This window comes from Pyxicephalus adspersus, chromosome 9, assembly GCF_032062135.1.
Source record: "Pyxicephalus adspersus chromosome 9, UCB_Pads_2.0, whole genome shotgun sequence".
NCBI classification, from domain to species: domain Eukaryota; kingdom Metazoa; phylum Chordata; class Amphibia; order Anura; family Pyxicephalidae; genus Pyxicephalus; species Pyxicephalus adspersus.
Genome location: NC_092866.1, coordinates 52,305,894 through 52,314,292, shown reverse-complemented (window position 1 = coordinate 52,314,292; position 8,399 = coordinate 52,305,894).

Genomic DNA, 8,399 nt, shown 5'->3' with positions numbered 1-8,399 from the left:
TTCTTAAACTTAAAAAAAAAAAAAAAAAAGTGTTATGCCTCCTTCTCTAATATAAGCTTGTTCCAGATTGAATGTGAAAAAAAAAAAAAAAAAAAAGTGTTATGCCTCCTTCTCTAATATAAGCTTGTTCCAGATTGAATGTGAAGCAAAACCTCTTTGTTTCCATATGAAAAGGTTTTATATCTAATGAGAAGGAAACATTTCCTCAATTTTTTCAATAAATTTCAAGGTTGGCCCACTAGAGGTCCCTCTAGTGGTGAAAATAGATTACTACTGCTTCTATTGATGTGCAGGTATGATGTGCTTGTGACTTGGCATCATAATTCAGTAGGGGGCTTTAAGAATATTGCAGAGGGCTGAACATACAACTACTTCATAGATTTCAGCTTAATATTTAATGATTGTGTACTGTACAAAAAGCCCAGATTTTCTTTCATTGTTTAAGATGTCAAAATTAAGTGTAACTTTGAACGTCACATTGGAATGATTGTGTTATGTTACATTGACCTGACCCCTGCACTCAATACAATATGTTATGTATTACATAGACCTGCCAACAGTGTTTATGTAGTTTCCAACTAATGTCAGCCTGTCCAGTAATAAACTCCAACAGTGGCTGCTGGTCTTTCTAAAGGGTCATATTCAGGGTCTCTGAGCTGCACAGGAAAGGTAGATTATTCTTCTCTTATTTAGCTTAGCTTAGCTTGTCCTTAGTATAATAAAAGGCATTTTTTTTATTTCTCATCACTTTCTGTCTATGACCATAGTCACCAGGACAAATGGAGAGTGAATCTCCTTAGCAGGGCCACAGACACCAAGCTGCAGTCTATTCACAGCAAAATGGTAAAATAATGAACTGATTCTGTCTGTCTGCATCTGGAAGATGTAAAATATTGATACCTAAAATTGTTTATGGAAAAAACCTTTGCATTCTAATAGGGCAACGCATAGAAAGACTGTCACATTCTGTTTTTTACCCTCACATTCTTTCCCTTTCTATGTACTTTATCTGTTTGTCTCTTTTCTACACTTTCTCCTCTCTTTTCTCTCCCTCTTCACTGACCTCTTTCACATTCAACTATCCTCTCTGTCCATTTTCTCTCTCGTATTCTCATCTCTCTGATCTCTTTTCTCTCTTTTACACTCTCTACCTTCTCTCTCAGCTCTCTTTTCTGTCCCTCTGCACTCTCTGCCCTTTTTGCCCTCTCTTCTGTACTCTTTTATTTCCAATCTCCTCTCTCTACTTGTTCTCTTCATCCTATCCTCCTTCTCACCTACTCTCTACTTTTCTCAGTCTCTATTTCTCCTATCCTCCCTCTACTCTCATTTCTCTCACTCTATCTTTCTTTTCTACTCTTTTCTTCTCCCTTCTACTCTCTTTATCCTCTCTCTTCATTCACTCCCCTCATTTATTCACTATGTATTCTCTCTTCTACTATTTGTTCTCTTCTCTCTTTACTCTCTTACTCTTTCTTCTTTTTCTTTTTTTTTCTCTTCATCTCCTCTATCCTCTTTCACTTTCAAGTATCCTCTCTGTCTCTTCCCTTCTCTATCTTGTAGTCTCACCTCTGTTCTCCCTCTACTCACATTTCTCTCCTCTCTCTTTCTACTCTGCTCTTCTCCCTTCTTCTCTTCCTCTCCATCCCTCTTTCTTTCCACCCCATCTCTCTTCTCTTCCCTTCCTCTCGATCTCTCTTCTCTTCCTCCCTCTTCTCTTCCTCCCTCTTCTCTTCCTCCCCATCCATCTTTCTTCCTCACCATCTCTCTTCTCTTCCCTTCCTCACCATCTCTCTCCTCCTCCTGCCCATCTCTCTCCTCCTCCTGCCCATCTCTCTTCTCCTCCTCCCCATCTCTCTTCTCCTCCTCCCCATCTCTCTTCTCCTCCTCCCCATCTCTCTTCCCTTCCTCCCCATCTCTCTTCCCTTCCTCCCCATCTCTCTTCCCTTCCTCCCCACATTTCTTCTACTCTGCCCCCCCCTCTCTTCTACACTACCCTCTCTCTATTCACCCCATCTCGCTCTTTGTCCCCATCTCCTAAACTCCCTTCTCTCTCTTTTTCACCCACTTTCCCTCTCCTCCCTCCATCTCTCAAACTTTTTTTATTTTACTTGTTTGGATTTTTGTTAACTTTTCTCATTAGCCTTTGTGTTTGTGTAATTGTAAATAGATTTGGTCGATATCATTAATTGCTGAGCCCCCTTCGGATTACAGGAGCCTAAGTGCCCCTATTAGAGATTTTATTGCTATGATTGATTTTCCAATACTTTCCAGCTTGCAGCGGAGGCTGTGCACATAGATCCCATTATGAAGTGTGACAGACTGGTGAGGATGGATAAACACCTGTGAATTGCATTTTATGGGCATGCTTTGCAATTTCCAGGCCGGGTGAAACCATAGATTGGCATCGATATTTACCAAGCGTCACATGTTGCTGAGTTGAATGGAATGGAGAGAACAATTCTAAGTTGAAATCAATTCTCATCTTTTATATTTGACTTTAAAGGGGGTTTCTGCTTCCTGAGTTGTCAGCCATTTAATACATTTTGTTTGAAGGACATAGCTCTGGCAGTGGCATATTTCATTTTTACTGGAAGTACATCCTTACCTATAGAAAGACCTGATTGAGTGTTGCAATGCAGCTAAAAACAATTATTGATGTGTAAAGTGAAGTGCTGCTCCTGCAGCTCTTTCATGCATCTGCTGATCTTCTGCTCTGATTTGCAGCAATGTTCCCTCTGATTACTGAATGGCTTTCTTAGGGGGGGGGGTTTGCTGTAGTTGACACCAGTGGTCCATACCCATGTAATGTGTGCTAACGCCCTCTATTGGTTATAGCCGGGACTGCAGACAGTGAAATACAGAGGGGAAAGCTAACAGCTTCCAGGTCTGAGCTCCATTTGGTGATGTTCCCTCCCCCATAGTGCTGGCATAATGCCAGCAGCAGATTGTATTCTAATGGGCACAGATAGGCAAATATTCCCCAAAGGTCCCCAAAATACAAATGTGCTCATGACAGATACTTTGCAAATGCTGGACCACAGTGGGAGAAGCTGGCCCTATACATCTGATAGTATGCATTACAGCCATATATAGTGCTCATATAGTGTCATTACAATAGATACTGGGAAATACCCCAGGTGTACAGGAAGTGCTACTGTGCAGAGTCCACACATACAGGATAAGAACAGATACCAAGAATTACCCCAGGGACAGGACAAGAGAAGCGGTACTGTGCAGGCTCCATACTTACAGAATAAGAATGGATACCAAGCATTACCCCCAGGGTACAGGACAAGAGAAGTGGTACTGTGCAGAGTCCATACATACAGAATAAGAACAGATGCTGAGAGTTACACCTGGGGTACAGGACAAGAGAAGTGGTACTGTGCAGAGTCCATACATATGGAATAAGAACAGATACTGAGAATTACCCCAACATACAGGACAAGAGAAGTGTTACTGTGCAGAGTCCATGCATACAGAATAAGAACAGATACTGAGAATTACACCCAGCACATGGAACAAGACATAAGGACAAATATGAAGAAGTACACCTGGGGTACAGGACAAGAGAAGTGGTACTGTGCAGAGTCAATTCATACAGAATAAGAATGGATACCAAGCATTACCTCCTGGGTACAGGACAAGAGAAGTGGCACTGTCCAGAGTCCATACATAGGTAAAAAGAACAAACTGCATACAGAACAAGGGAAGTATTGAAGCTGTAAGTCCATTTTAAGTGATTGTTTTATTTATCCACCACAATGCCCAGAACAGGACAGTATGAGGGCAGATTATTTATCATTTGTGACCCCATGCAATGTGCTGCTTTGGGGACACAAGGGACAGCGTCTCCATACATATGTACTCATACTTGGGGGTGGTGTGAAAAGCTTTAAATGATTCTTTATTATCAACCCAGAGCCAGCTGGGAGCTGAACAATGATGCAGAAACTTTTAAAAAGATAGAAAATATATAGGTGCCTGCAGGTGAAAATTTTACACATATATTTCATTGGAAAATGGCCATTTTTACAAGCAACATTTATTTTTTTCCTTTTTACTTGCTCAGTAAAGCATGAAGGATGCTTTATGGCGCAATGACAACGCAGCCCGGAGAAATGCCATCCCATACGCTGTGATAAAATAAGCCACTTACTTGGTCATTACAGGAGACCTCCATGCAGTGTAAAGTATCTGATACTGAACACAGAGAAAAGCAGCAGAGTTTGCCTACCAGGTCTTACATATTAAAATCAATCTAGGATCTGCTAATGAAATCCACGTATATATTAGTTATATATGTGAAAAAAAAATCAACATGGCTAAGTTCCTGCAGCAAGCTGACAACACTGTATGAAATTTTATACACTGTTGTCAGGTTTACCTAAATGTTCCCCTGCTGCACTACTTGATCTTTATAACTTGTAGTATTTGCACCCCTCCCATTCCAGCTACTTTTACCCCTTTCCTGCTATTTCATTGCAGCATTACCAACCCTCTATAGGAAGCCAGGTGCACACTGGATCTCCATTATCAGGTATTTTTAATTACTTGTAGGAGACATAACATTAGAAAACATGCATTTACAGAGAAACTGAGCTGAATTTGTTTGTAGATTTTGCTAACACATACACTAAATTGGGTGGGCTGAGTCAGCTGCTGGTTTTCCTTGTTTTGGTTCCTCCGACAATGAGATCTTTTTTACCATTCCTGATCCTATTTATGACCATCTGGGACTACTGTGTGTTCCAAATTCTCTGGATATATTCCTAATTTATAAAATACAAATCAAGAAGGAAGGGAGACCTCATAATGTCCACAACAAGGAGTGTGCAGACTCCAGAAACCCAATGCAGATATTTCACCAATGGAGTCCCTGATAGACATAAGTGACAATATAAGAATAACCTTGGAACCCCTCATCTGAAGGGTAACCACACAAGTGCATTTAAGGTCAAAGTCCACTTTAGAGTAGATCCAAAAAAAACATTTTTTTCTTTTTAAACATTTTTTTGGTTAGAATCATTACCAGTAAACAACTGACCCATCAAAGGATTTTCATTCTATTTACAGCGAGAGCTGAAACTTATTTGACTTGTCACAATGGTCAGCTGGACCAGAAAGAGAGAAGGAATTCCCCAGGTGGGAACGCACAGCCATAAAAACCTGATGGGGGGTCTGAGCCCTTCCCAGTCCATGACAAACTAAATCATTTTGGCTTTAGATAAACTTTAATAAATGTTGAGGATGGAATCTAAGCTTTGGCACAACAATGGTTTTGGTGAAGCTGCTGTTGTATTTATACCAGTTTTTATCATCCAGGGTTCTTTGGTTCCTTGAGCAATGAGTGCAGTATTGGGTTGAGTTCATTTATCCTGGTGACACCTTACTAAACACTAACACCTGTTGTCCATGTAAACAGCAAAGTGAGAAATGAACTTTGCAAGAACCAGCAAAGAACAGGCAAAGTAAGATGGAGTCTTTCTCCCAATGGCCACCAAAGTAAGGAGGGGTCTTCTGCCAATTACCTTCAACATAGGAAAGTGTGCTTCTCCCATTGTTCTTCCCCCAATGACTACCAGGATAAGAAGGTGTTCCTCTCCCAAGGACCACCAAACTAAAGAGGAATTATCCCCCAATGACAACCAAATAAGGAGGAGTTCTTCTCCCAATGACCGTTAAAGTAAGAATAGATTCCTTTTCTAATGGCCACCAAAGAAAGCAGGATTACTGTGACCACCAAAGTAATCTGTTCTTCTCCCAATGGCCACCATATTGAGATAGGGTTCTTCTCCCAATGGCCACCATATTGAGATAGGGTTCTTCTCTCAATGGCCACTATATTGAGATAGGGTTATTCTCCTAATAGCCACCATATTGAGAAAGGATTTCTCCCCCAAATGACCACTAAAGTAAGGAGAATGTTTACCATGAACCACCAAAGTAAAAAAGGGTCCTTCTCCCAATGACTACCACAGTAAGATAGAGTCCTTCTCCCAATGACCATTTAAGTAAGAATGTATTCCTCCTCCAATGACAACCAAAGAAATAAAGGATCCTTCTGCCAATGACTACCATAGTAAGATGGGGTTCTTCTCCCAATGACTACCATGGTAAGAAGGGGTTCTTCTCCCAATGACCAACTTAGTAAGATGGGGTTCTTCTCCCAATGACTATCATAGTAAATTGGGGTTCTTCCCCCAATGACTACCATAGTAACATGGGGTTCTTCCCCCAATGACTACCATAGTAACATGGAGTTCTTCTCTCATCGACCACAAAAGTAAGCAAGGAATTTCTCTCCCCATAACCACAAAAGTAAGAAGATTTTTTCCTTGGGACCTTTATAGTATGGATGGTTTCTTTTCCTAATGACCACAAAACACAGAATGGACTACAATTTTCTTTTTTCTTTGTTTTGGTTCATTTTTATTAGTTTTCCTTTATGTACAGAACAGGAGAGTGGTAAAAACTCTGGGTGCCTACTAATCACAATATTATCAAACTACCGATTTTCCTACTGTCCCACGAGGTGTAAATGTAACAATTAGCTGGGGTTCCCCCAGAACCTAACATTATTTCAAGGGTTCCTTTTTGGAAAGTCTGCTCTACATGGTGCATACGGTCCTAATTCCTTCCTTCCATGCTGCTTTTAATTCTTCATTTTTTAGGCTCAGCTCCACCATTGATTAACATATCATCACGCCGAAACAAATTAACCTCTTAATGGTTCCATTTGGCTGATACAGTTCACAGCTGGTCATGAATATCTCAGGATTGATTTTTGACTTCAAAATATAGAGCTCTGAGAGCAGACGTCTCTTCATCTGAATTCAGCACCCTGTCTGCTTCTCCTGGGACTTATTCAGCTTGATTACCTTGTAATGAGGCCCAGGGAAACCCAGCTGCTGTCAGGGTGAGACAACTGTGAGACACAGCTCCATCTGCCCTGGGAATGAATTATTTCGTAGCGAGACTTTGTAAACAGCGAGTGCTAAACGTGGGGACATCCCTTCCTGCTGTAATGTCAACATATGACACTGCCTGGCCCTCCCAAAGATGACTTCTGGTAAAATTAGATCCTGGAATAAGAATAACTGATACCCGAAAATAAGGGGAAGAGAAGACAACGAAGCCCATGGTGGTGTCAGACCAAAGGTTTTGTACTGTCAAACATTTTACTTTATAATTTATTGGTTAGTTAAATTTTAGAAAGAAATCTTTTTTTTCTGCAGGAATACAGTGCATGTTATTGTGGAATATTTCAAAAAGTTCCCCAACCATCAGAAAAGTTTTTATGTATTTGAAGTGGACCTCAAGCACATTTAATAAAAAAAGTGATGATGGGCAACCTTATTATAACAACACAAACTGTCTCTGCTGTATGAGATGTTTTATCCTGATTTTCAGGCAGTGTTAACCCTGACATTAAACAGGGGACTCAGAAATGGGGTGGCACCCAGATGGGGTATACAGGGTGCAAAGGCCCTGGTAATCAATGCAGCAATGGAAGCACTAGGCACTCCATGCTGGTGCCCCAGGTTCTCGTTTCATGAGGTGGGCGACCATAATGAGTACCTAGCCTGGCATCTCTTTCCTTCAGCATTGCTACCCCCAAAGTGACATGAATGGGGAGAACAGGAACTGGAGTAGGGACAGGCATATATTTGTGTATGCAATGTTTATGTGTGTTTATATTTGTGTATGGTGTGTTTGTGTGTGTGTGACTGTTTATAGTTGTGTATGCAATGTTTGTGTGTGTTTATATTTGTGTATGGTTTGTTTGTGTGTGTGTGACTGTTTATAGTTGGGTATGCATTGTGTGGGTTTATATTTGTGTATGCAATGTGTGTGTTTATAGTTGTGTATGCAATGTTTGTGTGTGTTTATATTTGTGTATGGTGTGTTTGTGTGTGTGTGTGTGACTGTTTATAGTTGGGTATGCAATGTGTGTGTTTATATTTGGGTATGCAATGTGTGTGTGTGTGTTTGAATTTGTGTATGCAGTGTGTGTGTTTAAAGTTTTGTATACATGTGTGTGTTGTGTATACAATGTGTGTCTTCCTAACTTTAGAGAACAGAAGACAAGTGTGTGAAAAAATGGGCATAGAAAAAGAGTTTTGCGGTTTGAAACAACATTTTGCATACAGTCCTTGTACCCATAACAATAGTGCCAAGTTAGTGATGGGGGGGGGGGGCAGAGACAATAGTACCTACAGAGGGTTGGAGGGAAAAATAGTGCCCACTATAGGCAGGGGAGAAACAGTGGTTCCTGCACAATGGGGAAACAATAATGCCCAGTGAAGTGTTGAGGAGAACGATAGTGCCTAAAGAAGGCTGGAGAGGAACAGTAGTGCCCAGAGGGTGATAGAGCTGAATAATAGTGCAGGGGGGGG